This window comes from Nothobranchius furzeri, chromosome 17 (assembly GCF_043380555.1).
Source record: "Nothobranchius furzeri strain GRZ-AD chromosome 17, NfurGRZ-RIMD1, whole genome shotgun sequence".
NCBI lineage: Eukaryota > Metazoa > Chordata > Actinopteri > Cyprinodontiformes > Nothobranchiidae > Nothobranchius > Nothobranchius furzeri.
In genome coordinates this window covers 26,036,920-26,056,061 of record NC_091757.1, presented here as the reverse complement: position 1 = coordinate 26,056,061, position 19,142 = coordinate 26,036,920, and the positions used below count along the sequence as shown (strand labels likewise).

Here is a 19,142-nt window from a genome sequence, read left to right as displayed (position 1 = left end):
AGGTTGGAGGCTGCTAGAGGTGTGTGTGTGTGTGTGTGTGTGTGGGGGGGGGGGGTGCTGGCATGAGTGGGAGGCCTGGCTGAAAGAGTATTCTGCATCCTTACTTATAGTGGGAGTTGGGGCTTGGGGGAGGGGACTCCAGTGTCCTTCAGGGACAGTCCTGCGGGGACAAGACTGTTGTTGGCACCGCTGGTGTGTGTGTGTGTGTGTGTTTTGGGTGATCCATCATGTGGCGTTTCCTTGGAGATGTCAGTACAGCACCTTCGTTCTCCAAACGGGCACCAGATGACCCAGCAGCCTGGTGAGCCCTGGCACCAGCTGAAACTGCCTGTATCCATTTATGTTTGTTATTTTTAATGTTGTTTTGATTTAATAACTGCTGGTAGGGTTCTGACCCAGCTTCTGGGAGGAGTTTGGTTCTAGGTTTGGTTGTCAGTGATCACCCAGGGAATGTGACTCAGCCATGTGTTCTGGTAAATCAAGGAGAAAATCACCTGTAAACTGAAGGATTTGGGCTCCGAGTGGCTCATCCAGTCCTCAGAAGCTCAGGCAGAGATTATTAAAGCCGACTGAAGATAGCAGCTTCACTTGAATTGATTAGCACTTCAAACAAGGTGACACATCTCTTTGACCGCTCCAACATTCAAAACCCTATTTATAAGATGAAAGGAGGAACAACAAACACAGATGTAATTATACTCACTTGGTTTAAATCTTTTTGTGTTCCTGTTGTTTAATGAACATCTATTTTTAACCCCCACCCCCCCCCCACACACACACACACACAGAAAAATCACTAAAAGATTCATATCTATTTGCAGTTAGAGTAGGACCGTGCTCCTAGTCAGATGACTTTGTCAGCTTTACTTCATAGGTGTTCAAATCTTATTAAATGTAATTAATAACACTGAGAAATCTAAAGTGAGGGGGTGCAGCACCCATAGCAGGAAGCTCTCTGTGTGGATACTAAACATGGAGTCATGTGTGCACCAAATGGAGAACATTTTAAAACAAATCTGATGTCTGAAAGAGTTTGGTGTTATTTTTATTTGTTTTGCACTGCTGGACATACGTATTTGAACACCTGGCAATCAGTTAGAATTCTGGCTCTCAAAGACCTGTTACTCTGCCTTTAAAAAGTCCACCTGTACTCCACTTAGTAATCTTAATTAGTAGCACCTGTCTGAGCTCTTTAAAGACACCTATCCACCCCACAGTCAGTCAGACTCCAACTACTACCATGGGCAAGACCAAGGAGCTGTCAAAAGAAACCAGAGACAAAATCGTGGACCTCCACAAGACTGGAAAGGGCTACGGGGAAATAGCCAAGCAGCTTAGTGAAAATAGATCAACTGTTGGAGCAATTGTCTGAAAATGGAAGAGGCTAAAGACGACTGTCTGTCTCCCTCGGACTGGGGCTCCATGCAAGATCTCATCTCGTGGGGTGTCACTGATGATAAGAAAGGTGAGGAATCAGCCCAGAACTACACGGGAGGAACTGGTCAATGACTTGAAGAGTGCTGGGACCACAGTTTGAAAGGTCACTGTTGGTAGAACACTATGCCGTCGTGGTTTCAAATCATGCATGGCACGAAAGGTTCCCCTGCTCAAGTCATCACATGTCCAGGCCCGTTTGCAGTTTGCCAATGACCATCTGGATGGTCCAGAGGAGGCATGGGAGAAAGTCATGTGGTCAGATGAGACCAAAGTAGAACAGTTTGGTCTAAAACTCACTCGCTGTGTTCGGAGGAAAAAGAAGGAGTTGCATCCAAAGCATACAAAAAGGCCAGTACACTTGCTCATAGCTGTAAGGCTGTAGGCTGAGGTTTAACTTATTTAAGCGTACCCAATACTAGTGTTGTCAAAAAAATCGATACCCAGATATAAATCGATATTAAAAGTGGTTTCCAAATTAGATATTCCATCCCTGTGGTATCGATATTCTGGAGTCGCACATATACACAGCCTTCTTCAAGTAAACCAACACGCACGACAGCCAGATGCCGCAAAGCAGCCTCCGCCTCCCGGACAAACAGAAGAAGAAGACGCCGCATGACTACGCTGCAATTTCCCGCGCGAGTTGTCTCCGATCCGAGTTTTGTGAACAATGGCAACAGCGAATTCGGGAGGCGCTTCACAGCCCAACTTAAAGGAGCATGGGGCAGGATGAAGAAACTAAACTCATTAGCGACGCACTCGGCGCTGTGAGTAACTGCAGCCCGGCACGAGAGCGCGCACAAACTCTTCACGAGAGAAAAAAAAAAGTTTCAGTGATGTACGGCCAGAGCGCGGCTCGAACAAGACACCGTGTCGAGCGATGAAGTAAGTAACATTGTTACTTTAGTCTAATATTTGTAAAGTTCCATGACAACATTAGCATTTTAATTTAGCCAAGACACTCGTGATGTAAAGCAAGTGCTCCTTCCTATGAAATATTCATAAGCCAGTTTTGTGACTGGCGAGCAAGACAGTAACATGATGCTACTTTATCAGCATAAGGCTTTGTGGCTGCAGGTGATTTCTGATGTTTTTAGACCAATTACAGTTATTATTTTGCACTAAGCTTACTAACAAGCTAATGTTATTGTTTATACATCATGTAAGAACATCCAATTTCAAGTCACTGACATCATTTGTGAAACCAATTTCATTACAGGACAGGCATCACAACAATGTAAATAAGAACATAAATATCAATGTTTAGTTCAAAAAATGCATCAAAATAAAATCATAATATCAACAAGACCTACAGGGTAATACAGTCATTTTTCCATTACTGTCATTGATTTTCAGGAATTCATATTGGAAGCAGTGATGGAAGACAGTTCAGATGGAGTGTGCCCGAGCCTGCCACAGACTTTGATGTGTCGTGGGAAAGTTTGAGACCAGGGGCTAAAGGAAAGGGGAGAGGAAAAGGTCGCTCCGAGGGTCGGGGAAGGACACGCTCAAGGGGTGAGGGCAGCAGGTTGAGGTCCAGAGCTCCTTCAAGAGGACCAGGGCGCCGGGGTAGGCAGCGAACAGCTTTCAAAGAAGAGGACCGAGACCGGCTTGCACAGCTGAGAGCTGCTAGTATAGCTGAGATGCAGGTTGGTTGTAGCCATTTGTGTAAAAAAATAAAATAAAATAATAGAGAGATGCCAAAAACGAAAACATCACTCACTGGAGATATGAATCTAGTCATGTAAACATATGCTCTTTAATTTCTAGACAGCTTTACAACACCTGAGCCAGGAGGAGAGAGATTATATTCTCGAGAGTGGTGACCCGTCTTCCAGGGGTGATGCTGGATATCCTGGAGTTTCGGCAAGAGACGCCAGGACACCGTCTTCCTGACTGAGGGCACCCTAACCCAAAAATCCAAACCGTTTATCTACAACTACAGTAGTTCCAAAACAGCACAATACCTCAAAATAACTAGCTGAAGACAGCATTTTCACCCAAAAATGAACAGTTTGTGCAATATATTTATTTTTATTTATGTACAAAAAAGTTCTGTTATTTGCATTTGTACATAGTATTTTTTCTTAATTTCTAATAAATCTGTGTGCATGAAAGAAGTCATTCCTGTCTTTTGATGCTTCACGTAGCTGGGGCCTTTATGGAGAGAGAACAGCAGCATTAGATCATACATAGATTACATGAGAATGCAATACTGGAAACTCTCCAGTTCTGAAGTTGACCTGTAAAAAAAACAAAAGCTACAACTTTATAGATTATTAGGAATCACACTTTTGATTTCCTTTTCACCCACAATTGTCATTTCTATATGTAAATTTTCAGCTTTGATATTGACACTTTAGCTTTTTTGCTTATGAAAATGTTATTAATATACCTAAAGGTCAGATTGGTGGCATCCTTCAACCAGCGTCTGTTGAACATGATTCGTTGAAGAGCCTCGTGTGGTGGAGATCCTGGAACCATGCCACGTTGCATCAAGTGGTCCATGGTCACATTTGCCACGGGTCCATTCATGCTTCCCTGTGACATGGTGAAGCACACCCACCCACATGTCCTAACAGAAAAAATAAGTTTTATTTGAAAACTTTACATGTGACAGAAGCGCTCACCAACAGAAACACGAGAGCTGGCACTATTATGAAAAGAAAGGTAATTATGTCAATGTGCATTGTTGTCTTGTTGTCCAAAAGATGTCACAATACTTACATTAAACATATCACGATGTTGTGCTTTCTGGCAAATGTACCAAAATTGGTTGAAGATGTCATTCAGCCACACAAGTAGGATGGAAATTCCCTTTAGGATCCCAGCCTGTGAACAAGGATAAAACAACAATTCCATCTTTTAGTTCTCTTTAAAACATAGAAGGGTTTTATTTACCTGCAACGTTTTGTTTGCGGCTGCAAACTTCGTCAGCCTGACAAAGTTTTCATAACAGTTCTATTCTGTTATGAAAACAATAAATAAAAGTAGAATTAATATATTGTTTTAAGACTTTGGAGTTTAAAAAAAGAGTGTAGATAAGAATAGGGCTGGGCAATATGGCCTCAAATCTATATTGCGATATAATCTGAAGCATGTGCAGTAACGATATATATTGCGATATATTTTTTCATCTGTTTATAGATGTCAAATTGACATGCTTTTAGATATCCTCATGTGGCAAATATATGCCACTTGAGGCATATAGGCCTCCTCCTCCGCCCACTCCATGCTTGCAGTCACTGCCATTCTGTTGTCCCATTGTCAGCAGGGTGCACATCTTAGTGACGTCATGTGTTATCACAATATCGCCGTATTGCGATATAGCCAAAAACTATCATTACCTGTTACAGACGTTGTCTGTTTTGTGGCCACAAGGTGGCCTCAGAGCTCCTACCTGTTCACCTGGCTCTAGCTGAGCCAGGTGTCGCTAATCTTCTCAGTCAGGGAGCTTCCTATAAAAGGCAGCTCCCTCTGTCATTCGAGGAGGGAAGCTTAGCAGAGGCCTGGTGTTAAAGCGAGTGTTCCTCTTTTTCCCTCCTAGCAAACCAGATGTTAAAGTCTTCGTTTTGATTACCTGTGTGGTACACTTCCTAGTAGCCAGAGCTCGTTTTTGTCTCCATTAGAATACTCGTTAAAGAGTTCAGCTCACCCTTTTGGTGTAGCCTTTTGTGTTTGTCTCATTCCTTTACTTTCCCGGATTAGTACCGGCGTTTTGTGTTTATTAATAGAATTGTTATTTACCCTGTATTTGATGATCCTTCTGTTTAGTATTGTTAATTCCCCAGTGGGACGTCCTTTTGGTTTTGTATTCATTTTGTCTTAGCCTGCATAAAGCAGTGTTTTTTAGTTAATAAACTCCTCTAAGAGAGCAAATCTTGGTTTTGTCCGGTAATTCACATATCTTTCTTTACGCCCCCTTTAACATCATCTCCTAGACGAGCTGGGGGCCGTAAAATTACCCAATTTTATATCATTTCTACCTTATATCGTTTATATTGCCCACCCCTAGATAAGAAGACATTGCAACTCACACACTGTTGAGTAAGTTGTTTGCTTGGTCCTCATCAATTTGGACTGCATCCGTAGCTAGATCCATGGATTTGAAACTACAGACAACACAATAATATTTGTTGTACGTAAAGATAAATACTGGAACTTACCTGAAATGGTACTGATTCTAAAGAGATAAATGTGGAGCCTAATACATCTGTCATTAATTCTTTCTGCAAATAACAACAATCTGCTGTGAATTGACACTTCACAACATAAATATATATAATGACATATATTTGCTGAACTATTGTGTTTTTATCTTTTTTTACACATATTACAGCAGTAATTTCCTGCATATATGGCAAGACTTCTCATGAACAAATGTACCTTTCTTCAAAAGGATCCAAATCTAGGTCATCAGCTAAGGCCTCAACACCAGCCATTAGAAAATCTTCCCTGTAAAGATAATGTCAGAAGTGTTTGGTGGTGTGATGTTAGTTCTGAACCAAGTGTGGATATGCAAGGTGTAATTTAATGTATGAAATATCATAGCACAAAAACGTGAATATTTGTTTTACAGAAAAGATACTAACCCCTCAGACACAGGTTCAGTTGGAGATAATCGATGCGACATTTTAGCTGCTGTTCGCTTACTGGGTGTTGAGGTTGACTGCACATTACCTCCCTGAATTGCAGTTTCAGGAGCCTGCTTCTCCTGGTAGCTGGAAAACACATTTTTAAGCAAAAATGTCAACAAGTTGGTTGAGACTCTACACCTTCTGTTTACATAGATCAATAATGGCTAAGCACAACTAGTAATATGAAAATCCATGTCAGTCATAAAAAAAAATTATTTATCATTTTCACAAACATATTTTATTCTGACCTACATTCAACTGGACAAATTTAGAAAAATAAATACAAACTTCTGCACAACTTTACTTTTAGTCAAACTTGTTGTTATGGCTGACTTATTATTTATTCTTATGTAGCGCAGCAATAGCGCTAGGAAAATATATTCTGATGGGGTTCTGTTACACAAACCCCACGAATAACATTATCTACTGAAGTAACAGTCCTGCTTAGAGGTTGGACTGTAGATCAAATATGACATAATTCTAAAGACTCATCTTTGGTTTGGAAAATGTCCGTTCTCTTCTGTGGTACATACAAACTGAAACGTGATCGCAGCTAACATGCTAACGCACGCTAGCTCTCTCTGGCTGAGCGGTATAATCAAATCAAGCTCTGTTTACTTTTCTCGTCAGAATAAACGGAGCATCCATTTATCTCCAAACACATGCGGCGTGTCGTCCACAAAACGTAGAAGTGATCTGATTACACCTTAGTTGCTTTTAGCTTTTTTAAACTGATCAGGAAGCCATATGCTAAACACCGTTAGCTTAGATAAGTTTCTTGTTCATCTGCACAAAGATTTGTTAGATTACCTAAATCAGCATTATCTAAATCCATAAGTTTAATTTTATTTTCTCAAATTGTGCAGATACAGCTCTGATATGTTTACCTACTTGTTACTGAAACCTACAGCAGAAATAAGGAGACCAACACTTACCTGGTCACTAGAAAATGTGCCTTGTCCGCATCCTTTTTCAGGCACCAAATCCAGTTGAAGCAGCCTCCATTTTTCCAGAGCGTAACCAATAGATATTCGGGTCCCTGACTGACTTTTATCCTATTTTCTTTTTGACTCTCGAGATGCCGCTGATAAAACCTTTTTCTTTGTGCCACTCTTTAGTGGGCTTTGAGTTGCGCTTGGTCGTTTGCTAGTTGTAGAATCCATTTCCAGGGTTCTTCCTCTTCTGTTTGAGGTTTTAACGTGGCTAGTAGTGAAAGACGCATTACCGCCACCTAGCAAGCTTCCAAATGTTTTTCCGGGTTTGAACCTTGTCGAGAACGCGCTTGAAGCGTCAAATAACGTCACATCCTTAAAACAGCGCGGGAAATTCGGATGCGACATGTTTTGCATTTTGAAGCACACAGCCTGTTTAACAAAATGGAATGATAAACTGGTTTCATCATTCTTTTTAGTTTAAAATGCTTCATCACCCATAAGTTTCACAAGAATGAACATGTACTTTTTGTTTTTGGACAATTCTGCCCCATGCTCCTTTAATTGACAACAAAAAGAGCAAAAGTGCAGTGTGGAAACACTTTGGATACAAGCCTGATGAGTCGGGGAAAGCAACAGACCATGACAGACCCGTTTGCAAGGAGTGCTACAAAGAGATCGCTACAAAGTCAAACAGCACAACAAATTTGGCCAAGCATCTGAGAGACCGACACCCCAAACTGCATGATGAAATGAAACAGGTGTCTAAAATTTAATAAATCTAGTAAGAATGTGTCTAATTGCACCAACAAATTTGAGCTGACGTATTAGTATTAGCTAAGCTAGCATACCAAGTCCGACACGTAGTTGTATATTCACGCTTATGTGCTTAAGGAAAACTCCCGTTTATTGCAACCCAGACTTAATTTTTAGCATGCAGTACGTTTGTTTACTCACGCTGACAACTTTGGTGCTACTTGGATTCCCCGGGGTATTTAGATCCATCGGCGAATCGCCGTCAGCGTATATCCATATAACGGGTGCGGACGGGCACCCATGGTGCAGCCTCGAAATAAGACATTATCTGCACCAAACATCTCAATGTCGAAAGGTTTGTTAGGAATCATTAACACGAGTCCCCTGTTCGTTTGGAGCGGGTCTGGGATTTCTAGGTGTGAACAGACTAGCCGCGGCTAATCTAACCGGTGCTTTTAATGACGTCACTGCCGTGCGCCAATCTGTTTTCTGATTAGATGTACCTTTGTCCTACCGTGAAGACATTCGTTTTCTCCCTTTATTGACCAACAGAGTTGTTCAAAAGTACAGAACAAAACATATGGCATTACAGCTTATGACAAAAATGCAACTTAAACTGAGTTTAAGCAGCAAAACATCACTCTACAAATATAAACAAAGAACACAACATAATTCATAAAATTAAAATAGAAGGAAAATACAGTAGCAATTAATTCAGAAACACTGATAAATAATTGAGGAATTTCACGGCAATTATTTTTAATTTTTGAAGGGATTTACAGACTGAATGAAAGATTTGGGTTCTCGTGCCATTTTAGTTGTAATCTGAGCACAAATCCCCACTTGGTGTTTAATGATGGTCAGCTATGGATTTATTGGAAAATGTTAAAATTGGAAACACACAAATGTGATCCATGTTGATATTTGCAGTAGCATGTCTAAGTGACTGCCGTTGTAGACCAGAAAGCGTGAAAATTGCTGCTTCTTTTTTAAGTTAAACCTCAGCTGAGCTCAACTTTGTTGGTGCAGACTGCAGAAAGAACTTTTGTTTTTTAAATTGACATCTGACTCGATATGCATTCAAATAGTTTTTGTTTCATTTCTACAACCAGGCTCAGGCTGATGCAGAGAAACAGTTGACGTCCACAACCAAGCCATTCCAGCCGACATTGCCTGCACTATTTGATCATCAACGAAAATATGGATCTAAGTCCCCAGAGACTCTAAAACTGAACAGACTTGTTGCTGAATATATTTGTATGGATCAAGTGCCCATTTATTCAGTTGAGAAGCCTGGCTTCCAACAGCTTGTTACGCACCTTAATCCCAGGTATAGCATTCCATCCCGCAATTTTTTCATGTACAGTGAAATCCCTGCTCTGTACAACAGTATCAAAGATGTTATACTGAATCAGTTTGAGGGTAAACCATTTTACTCATGCACCACCGACCTCTGGACCAGTAGGGCATCCGAGTCGTTTATGGCTGTGACTATTCAATCCATTACTGATTCTCGGGAGATGACGAGCTGGTGTTTGGGTTGTGTTGGAATTCACTCTGACCACACAGGCGAAAACATCAGGGAGGCATTTGAGGAGGTCATCCAGGATACCTGGAAACTGGACCTTAACCTAATGGCAGGCCTTACAACTGACAATGCCTCCAATATTTAAAAAGGCTTTTGAGCAGGACTTTTTATGGATCCCTTGCTTTGGCCACAACCTGGATTTGGCAGTCAGCATAAGTCTAGAGGTAGACAAGGTCTCATCGACATTATCCAGACTTAGAAAAACAGTGTCAGCCTTCAGCAGGTCACCAAAGATGGTTAGACTACTTAAGAACAAACAAAAAGAGCTGCAGTTAGTTGAACACAGTCTCATTCATGACGAGCCAACACGCTGGGGCTCATCCTTTGAAATGGCGGACCGATTTTTGGAGCAGCAACAAGCTGTGTGTGCGGTTCTAGCAGAGAACAGAAAAAAGTGGCACCTCATGCCTAAAGATGCAGACATTACAACTTTAGAGACTGTACAGGAAGTGCTGGGCCCATTAAGCTCATTCACTGATGCTCTCAGTGGAGAAAAGCATACCACTCTTTCCTCTGTGCTCCCTCTCTGCTGGAAGATTTTCTCAGTTTTAACTGTAGAAGATGATGACTCTCACCTGAAAAGGCAAATGAAGGAACTGATAACCAAAGATCTAAAAACTCAATACCAGGATGGGCGCTTACAGTTGCTATTAAACACTGCGACCTTTCTTGACCCACGTTTTAAGCTAAATTTCACAACACTGAAAGATGAGGTAAAGGAGCACCTCTGTGATAGCTTAAGAAGCATTCCAAATATTCAAACTGCAGCTTCTCCAAGTGAGACTCGGCCAGAAAAAAAATCAAAAACACTTGAAGGGAATTTTGTCTGACATTCAAGGGGAGAGAAAGAAACACCCTGATGCACCTCATGAAGTTGAAGTCACTTCTGCAGATCGTGACAGGCCAGAGTACAAGCTGAAAAATGAGCTGACTTTGTACCAAACCATGCCAGAAGTACAGGCAGAGCATGATCCACTAACATGGAGGAAAGCCAATCACACTACCTTTCCTCACCTGGCCTTGTTGGCCCAAAAATATCTTTGTACAGCTGCCTCAAGCTGTGCCTCAGAGTGCATCTGCAGTACATCAGGGCTCATTTGCTCCCCAAGAAGGGCAAGACTGACAGAGGAGCACATTGATATGTTGGTGTTTACTGCAAAAAATATCCATATGGCAAAGCAAATCCAGGAAAAAGTGACTCATTAGACAAAGAGTAGAGGTTTTGCTCTTTACCTCTATCCTGATTTAAGCTTAACTATAGTATAGAGTTAATAACGTTTTAACTGTTCAACTGTTTTACGTATGTGCTTTCTGAATGCACATTTGATGACTGACAGTGTCATTTACATATGTTATTGTTACCATTTTATGTTATGGTATTCATATCGAGTGTTCAAGACCTCATTGGTTATACTTTATGTATTTTGTGTTTTCTAAATGCACATGTTTGACTGACAGTGTTGTTTAAACATGCTTTTTTCCATTTTTAGTTGATTTATTTTCATATTGAAAACAGATTTTTTGAGACATTTAATTTGAGACAATTCATGTTAACTTTCGTCAGTTTTTGTATGCACTTTAAAAAAATGCTGTTACTTGAAAGGTTTAAGCACTTTAGTTTATACACTTAATTCTTAAATTTAATTTTTGGAATATAAATTGAGGAATGTTATTTTTTGAATAAACTTGTTCAATAAATTGGTGTTTTTAAATAGTATCGAAATCGAGTATCGAGTTTTTTCCCCAGTATCGAATTGAGTTTGAAATTTTAGTATCGTGACAACCCTACCCAATACAGACTGAAATACCCAACCAATCTCTTGCAAATACTGACAGCAAGAATTATACAGTCCATTTATAATATAAAATGAATAAAAACATATACACATTTATGTTTTAGTGACGTTCACAGAATGTTGCTTCGTAATTATTTAGTACTGTCCAGTAGTGCCGATAGATCGGTGCACGCCTAATTTAAAAAGACAAGAAGGGGCTCTGAAAAGCAGTTAGAAATTGCGACAAAGTCACTAAGTTGTGACACTGGCTTGATTTGCAACTCGGAGCAGCGCAAAAGGGAGGAGCAAATAATCAGCTTGTTTTGTTTTTACAATCGTTCAAATCTCAAATTGTAATTGTAGTCAAAATTAAATTTATTGAGCAGCCCCATATGAGGTACTCATTCCATGCAAAGCCAGATATTTCAAGCCTTTTATTTGTTGTAACTGATGATTAAGGCATACAGTTTATGAAAACCCACATTAAAAATCTCAGACTAAGGTTGGGCGATATATTGACGCAGGAGACGTTTAGACCTTCTGTGGGCCTGACACACTGCACAAAGTGCTCTACCAATCACAATCATTCTTACTCAGTTGTTGGAAGGAAGCCACAAGGGTTCCAAGTCAGAATTGGTTGTTTTTGGTTGTGTTTCTTTGGCTATTTGATGCATCAATCAACTAATAAACTGTGCTGCAGCTGGTACGCACTAAACGTGTGATAATAGAGGGCGGTACTTCTGACCTGTCAGCCAAACCAGTTCAGTGGCTTAATGGTAGAGTGTCTGCGTTGGGACTGGGAGATCGGGGTTCAAACTCCGGTTGGGTCATACCAAAGACTTTAAAATTGGACCCCAATGGCTCCTTGGTTGACTTCCAGCTATAAGAGGTTGGATTGGCGGGGTAAACCATCAAATAGTTCTTGAGCGCGGCCACAGCTGCAGCTCAGCTTTCAATGTTCATGTACATAGAGCAAGTGTAGCAAAAAAAAAGATGCTGATTTGATGTGAAGGTTGGCATTGTACCATCTGTGAGACTAACCATAGGCATACAAAAATATCACTCATAAAAAGATTGGCGAAGGACAATTGCAGATGGTTGAATAACTCCTCCAATGCCCAACTTTCTCTCCATTAGAATATTGTGAAAAGTTTCAGTATTCTAGAGCCCTTTTCAGATTGACATTCTGGAATATGTGTGGACAATTCAGTCCGGTTTTTAACCAGATCTGTGTTTTCAGACGCACCACTTTTGTACCTGAACTTGTTCTTTCGGCTGCCTTCACACAGCAGGGAAAAGATGTCTGAGGGGGAGGGGGTGGGAAGGCTTTACCCGGATATTGCGTAAACATGGTGCAGCGAGCGTGCATGCGTCATTTACCCAAACAAAGCTATTCAGTCAAACATGGCCGACAAAGAGATAGAATCCGTCTCACTGATCGGACTTATGTTAAGCATGATTCTGCGCACACGAAGACGCATAAGAGACCAGGATGATGAAGCTCAATGGTTAAAGGAATCACGGAAGAGGTGTGAAGCGCTCCGTCGCGTGTCTAGACGGTACCGTAGGAGGCGAGCGGCCATGGTTCGCCACATGCTACAGAAGCAAGCTATCTAGGTGCGCACATCGTCCCCCGGTCCCCTCCTCCTCCCCCTCCTCCCTGTCCAGAACTCGACCTCACCAGTCTGAAGCAGCCACCCTGTCCGTGACAAATCTGGACCTGTTACTAGGGGCTTCGTCCGGTTTAATTACGGAAAAGGTTATCCGGATGTTTGTATTCAGACACAGAGGTCTTGCGGACAGAGTCCCGAACATTTCCGTTTGTCATGGCCTGTCTGAAGGGGGCTTAGGTGTCTACATTTTATAAGTGTCAAACTCTAATCAGCTAATAATAAATAAATAAAAAAGTTCCCGATCAGCATTTTAGGCTCCCGATCCGATCTTTTAACTTCAAATCTGATCTGATTTGGAGTCTCGATCCGATAGTTTGCCTTTTCTATTGAAAATTTTAAAGCTGAAATATATTTTTGCAAGTAACTTCAGTTAACTTTCTAAGAGAGCAGCGCAATTCTGTAAGTGTCCCAGACCTCTTGAGAAAGGTACATCGCTGCTTGATTCATCATCCATTTGTTTGACTTCTGTTGGAAAACCATCTGTAAACGGGGAGAGACTCGCACAGGAAAAGGAGCCCTCTACAGGAGTAGCATTTGCTAACGTGCTCATACTCTATTTCGGGAGATTGGCAGAACTCATCAGTTATAATTGCCAATCTCCGATCACTGAAAACATGAAAAAATCGGCCCAATCCGATCCAGGGATCAGGATCGGGACATTCCTAGATCCTGAGCCTTTAGATGGTCTTTCATTCTAAATTGAATTACTGAAATAAATTGACTTTTGCACCAGCACCACATACCGCGGCCTGAGCACAGAGATGTATTGAGCAGAGAGCTGCCACATGCTCTGGGTGGCTACAAGCAGCCGCTGCATGCGGACAAAATGGCATCGATAGGAATGAGAAATTTCGACAATTTTCAGTTTACCGCCCAGCTTTAGTTTGTAGTCAGTTTGAAATGTTTTTCATAATCAGACTTATTAAAATCCTGTTTGGAAAGGAGAAAACCTGACAATCCCCGCAGCAGCTGGATATGAAATATGTTTCAGTACAACCTTCCTTCCAACATGACTGAAACATGAGTCTTTTGGGATTTTCTCACTGTAAAATTCTCACTTATATTTTTACATACTGCACCTTGAACTCCTCTGCCACTGTGGTTTTTACTTATGCTAACTCTGCGATCTTGTTTTAAACATTCGTTTATAAAGTGTTCGCTTAAAAATGGCAGCAGGCGTTGTTCCACATGACCCTCTGTGGCCACCATACACAGGTGGGGGAGGGGTTCTGCTCAGTTTATTAAAGTCAATATAGAATGATGGAGAAATATGATAGTTTTAACTATTCTGTTTAAACATGGTAGAACCCAGAACCAGGCTGGGTGTGGGTTTATTTCAAAGGAAACGATGGGAAACCTTAAATCACTCTGGAGCCGTGCGTCTTGTTTAAGCCTCTGCTCGTGATTTAGTTGTTTGTGTTGTGGTGGCCATGTGGGGGGCAGTGACAGTGGGATGCTGCTCTTGAAGCGTTAATGGCTCCGCTCTCCGCTGACCTCAAAGTAACCCAGCAAAGTATTTACAGCCTCCACTTGATCCAGGCTTCAGGGCTGGGACAGTTTGCAGGTTCGGTCCTGGAAACGTCGGCTCCAACAGCTGCTAATGAGCTCCAGGAGGAAGGCCCTGGGAGAGGAAGCTGTGTGCTGAGCTGTTGTTACTGTGTGTATAGGTGGGGGGGTTAACATGTTACAGCAAAGCTTGATCTTTGGAGTATCAGGCTTCTGTGATATTCATCACATAGCCCAGCCAGAGGTAATAAATTTCCTTAATTTGAGTTTGAATCTGGGTGGAGGATGAGTTTATAGGTAGCTGTAAAACACTGAACTTGGTATGAACTGTGGGGAAGGCCTTCCTGTGGGGAGGATCCAGGAGTTGGTGAGGTTACAGAGGAGCCCGGGGTGTTTCTGTTCTAAGGGAGAACCTAAGGAGAGATCTGTTCAGACCGATGTTCTCAGATCAACGCCATCACTCAGAACAGCTGGTCTCAACCAGGAGGATCAGCACATCACTCATTTTCTCTTCACAGTAATGGTGACTCAGCAGCATTTGGCTCTGGGTTATTTGGCTATTACATCATTTGCATGTTGTGTAGTCAGGAAGTGTCAGGTAATCGCAACGTGAACTGGAGCCAGGAATCAAACATGCTGGTGAAATATTAAATGATTAGCTAATGAAGCTGATTTCCTGTCTGTGAGACTCCAGGTCTCTGATTTTTGATTCCGTGTTTTCTAGCCCTTAGGAGTGGGTGAAACATGCCTTACTATAACAATTATGAATCATAAGTCTGCTAATAGTTTAGATTCTTCAGACTTCTGTTGAAACAAGTAAAACATTTGGGTTTGTGTGTGAGTGATTCATTAGTAGACACTTCCTGCTCTTCTCTCGCTGCGGTTCCTGCTGTTCAGAGGTCTGTTCGTGGGCGCAAGCCAAGGTAGGCGGGTCCATGAATGCCATGACTGGCTCGCTCTGACTGGATGGTTTTTCTGTCCATTTCCTTTCTGCAGCTAATGCGGGACGTCTTGCATGCATGTGAAGCTCAGAGGGACCGATCATAAATGGATAAGGGCTTGCATTTACATGGCTATTCTTTTCCATTCACTGTAATGCAAATAAAATTAGCAAAGTCAAATGGTGTTTTCTTTCTCCTACCACCTGAAAGAAGTTCAGTACACATAAAAAATCCAGAAACGGGGTGTAGTGTCTGTCTGCTCACAGTGATGTACAGGAAAAGCAATGTTGTCTAAGCAGACGGTCTATTAGTAACGGCTAACAAACGTTAAACCGCTGCAGCGTCAGGCTAGTTACCAACGCTTCGGCACGGCTTGTTTTTTCTCCCACTTAAAGCAGCATTTCATATTTTACCTTTAACCCACAAAAAACACTAACACAATAAATACCTGGCTGAGCCTTCCCATCTTTCAGATATACGTTCTTTCACATGAATCTGGAGTGTCTTCGCTGGTGTCAGCTCAGAGTGTGATCCATGAATGGATTTCTTTTGGTTTAGCAGTAGAAACTCTGAGATATGCCAAAAGGTGGAGGACTTGCTACTTCCCAAATGCACAATACATTTTCATGCTGGATGCTGTTGAGTAAATTTCTGTCTGTAGCACGGAGCTGCCGTTCTGGAGCTGCTGATCAGTGTGGGAACAGGAGAAGAGAATAGCTTTGTGTGTGTGTGTGTGTGTGTGTGTGTGTGTGTGTGTGTGTGTGTGTGTGTGTGTGTGTGTGTGTGTGTGTGTGTGTGTGTGTGTGTGTGTGTGTGTGTGTGGCACAAGATTATGAGGACACACACAGCAAATTAATAAAATAATGTGGTTCAGAGTCTCCAAAAGCACCACAGCCATTTAGCTTTTTGTTTACCTTATAATGGAGGACACCACAGACTTTCCTCCATGTATTAAGCGCCACCCACTGGCTCGGGGATTTCCGCATTCCCGAGAAGATCCTCGGATTTATATGTGAACACTACACCGACCATTCGAGACTGAACTTACGCCATCCAGTCCGACCAAAACCCGACCGTGCCGACGCTAATGTGTAAGCGCCATTAGGCTCCCTATAGAACGAGGAGGTGCGATTGCTGCTGATGAGCGATGTGCTCCTTCAATTTGCAAATCAGGCATGCTTTCTGGCAGCTGGAGTTCCTCTGGATGAAGCCTGTCAACAAACACCAACATGATAGGGAAGTCTTTTTTGGCTTCCTCAGATTCTCTCATCTGCTGTAGCTTTCCATCTTAGTATCCTCTCGTCTAGCCTCACACATAGTTTTACCAACTTTGACGCTACGTCTTTTCAATCTTCGCAATCTGACTTTCGGCCTCATGAAATCTTTTAATGACTTCTGTCACCTCTTAGTTGTTCAAACTGTTGTCTGTGTTCTTGTGGGAACTGCCTCAGTTACTGTAGAATCTCAGATTCTGCCATCCTTAGCTGAACGTTAGTGGTAGCTAAGTTTTGTTAGCCTTGTTTGACAGCAGAAAAATGTTCTTTTGTTTTGCATTTAGAGCTAAATGACTGTGGCAACTTCACAGCTGACCCTGTTTGCTCTCCAATGTTTAATCTCCACAAATAGCACAAGCCTGATGGACTTCTGCCATGTTTAAGAGTTGCTAATGCTAATGCTTAGCTTCTACTAACTGAGATGCACACTGCTGTCTCCTGGATACTAAATCAACATTGCTGAAGACTCCATTAAGCTGATTTTGTGAAGTAGATCTGACGGGCTTTTCTAATCCGAACACTTCCCTGTCTATTTTCTATCGGCGGCTAATGTGGGAAATTTGTTTATTTGTTTATTTATTAAGATCCACATTAGTTTCCACCTACGTGATTACTAATCTTCCTGGGGTCCACATCAACATTATATCTCTGGCTTTATACAATCAAGCAAACCACACATTTCAGTTTCAGACAGAGCCCAGTGTTTTAGCATCTTCTAACTTTATATAAACACATAAAACATTTTGGTGGATCCACGGCTATAATTAAAGTTAAATGATTTTTTTAAAGGATGCATTCCCTTCATGTCTCTAATCTTTTTGGGGATGTATTCCATTCCTGAGATGATTTATGGACAGCAGATTTTGGCAAGAAGTTTCTGTTGGCCTGTTTAAACCATCAGTTTAGTATCACATGCATACCAAGTACAGCTGGTATGTATCTGGTCAGAGTAAATACACTTTTCAACCAGTTTAAATTATTATTTTAAATATAAGTTTGATTGATCATTTAGCCATTATTAGAGGCCATGATAACGTGTCGTGCATTTCAGCACCACTGGTGGAGTAAGACCATCTTAGAACAAAGTGAGCAGCCTTGTTCTGGACAAGCTGTATTCTTAATAAGTCAGACTTGACGTGAGTGCGGGGGTGAGGGGGTGGGGGGGTTGTACATGTTCTGCAGCTGTTTCTCACCAGTATCAGCTGATGGAAGGCTAGTTTCGTTGCACCGTTCATGTCAGCAGACACGGTAGAGTCGAGGAGGGGGGCGGGCCATGACGCTTAGCCTGGCGGGTTGCCAAGCAAAGCCTGGCGGGCCGCCAGGCTTATAAAGTACTGGGGGAAACCATAAGAGGTGACGGTCCACTGTCATACCTAATAATTCAGTCTGATTAACTTGTTCTGAGCATAAGCTGGGGTATACTGTGCAGACACTGTTTACTACAGATAAGCATACCTTTAGTTTTCTTAACATTTAATTTCATGTAGTTATCGTTAACCCATTTAGTGAGTAAATAGGTGTAGAAGACCCATCGGGTTTAGAAAATGGCAAATCTGAAACGTTTTCTCATTGAACTTGCTCGCTGGCCGTTACAGCTTTTCTGCTTCTGAAGCTAACACAACCTGCTGATTTGGCAATGTTAGTCAGCCAGGTGGTCTCATAACAGAGGCACCATCGCCTCTCTATAGGGTATCCATCCATCTGCTCCTTCAGGACTCCCCAAGTAAACTGAAACACTACTGTCATGCATGGCTGTTTCTATTAGCGGGGGCAGGGGGACTGAGTCGTGGCCAGGGGGTAAAGACACCCTCTCTACTCTGACTTTTAGCCTGCATGGTATTCATTATGTCCTGCTGCAAAGGGAAAACAATGATGTATCTGTAGCACCACTTCCTCTCATCCATCTTTTGCTAGGAAGGACTCATTGATTGAGCAAAGAACTGACTTTACACAACCCAGAAGTGTTTTGTTCAGAGTCAGTGTCCCGTCTGTGTAATAGAGCTGTAGCATACCAAATGGCCAAGTATTTCATTAACAAAGTTAGCTTTTAACTTACAGACCATCTCCTTCCTACGGGTCAGTCTGACACCATGGCGCCGATTAGAAGAAATGATCTTGAGCCAATATTCTTAACAAATCCTGCGTGCGTCCCGAGTCCTCAAGGCTGCAAGATGCAGGACTTCTTATCTCTATGAATAAAGTCTCATCTTCCATGACATAAATGACTTTAAAACTTCATATAATCATATTTTGTTGAATGAATAATATGTGTAAGTCCAAAATGTTTGTATACGAGTACACCTCATTTATAGTCGTAGGAGAAAAGCCACACTTAAGACCACAACGTTCAAACGAACAGGCTTCAACCACAGGTGAGTCTAAAGATTCATTAGGAGGTGTCCAGCAGACAGGTGACTATAAAAGGACATTATGTAACAAAGAAAAGTCCTTCCTGTTTCATGCTGTCAGCAACGGCTCCACATGGAAGAGAAATCTGAGAAAGGAATTCATTTCTTTACACAAAAAGGTGAGGGCTACAAGAAGATCAGCAGAGCTTACATATCAATCAGAATACTGAAGCTAAAGTGATCCAATCATTTAAGAAAGATGGAAGCGAGACATC

General features: G+C 41.8%; 1 protein-coding gene and 1 long non-coding RNA gene across 5 annotated transcripts in view; one reads left to right on the top strand and one right to left on the bottom strand.

Moving 5' to 3' along the window:
- nr6a1a (nuclear receptor subfamily 6, group A, member 1a) overlaps nucleotides 1-19,142 on the top strand; it is a 189,452-nt gene that overhangs the window by 1,320 nt on the left and 168,990 nt on the right. The gene's annotated exons all lie outside the window — the stretch shown is intronic.
- On the bottom strand, nucleotides 4,325-6,356 carry LOC139063783 (uncharacterized). The gene is made up of 3 exons (XR_011517131.1): nucleotides 5,824-6,356; nucleotides 5,403-5,666; nucleotides 4,325-4,784 (listed from the first exon to the last, which is right to left on the bottom strand). It is a non-coding gene; the product is annotated as an uncharacterized lncRNA (long non-coding RNA).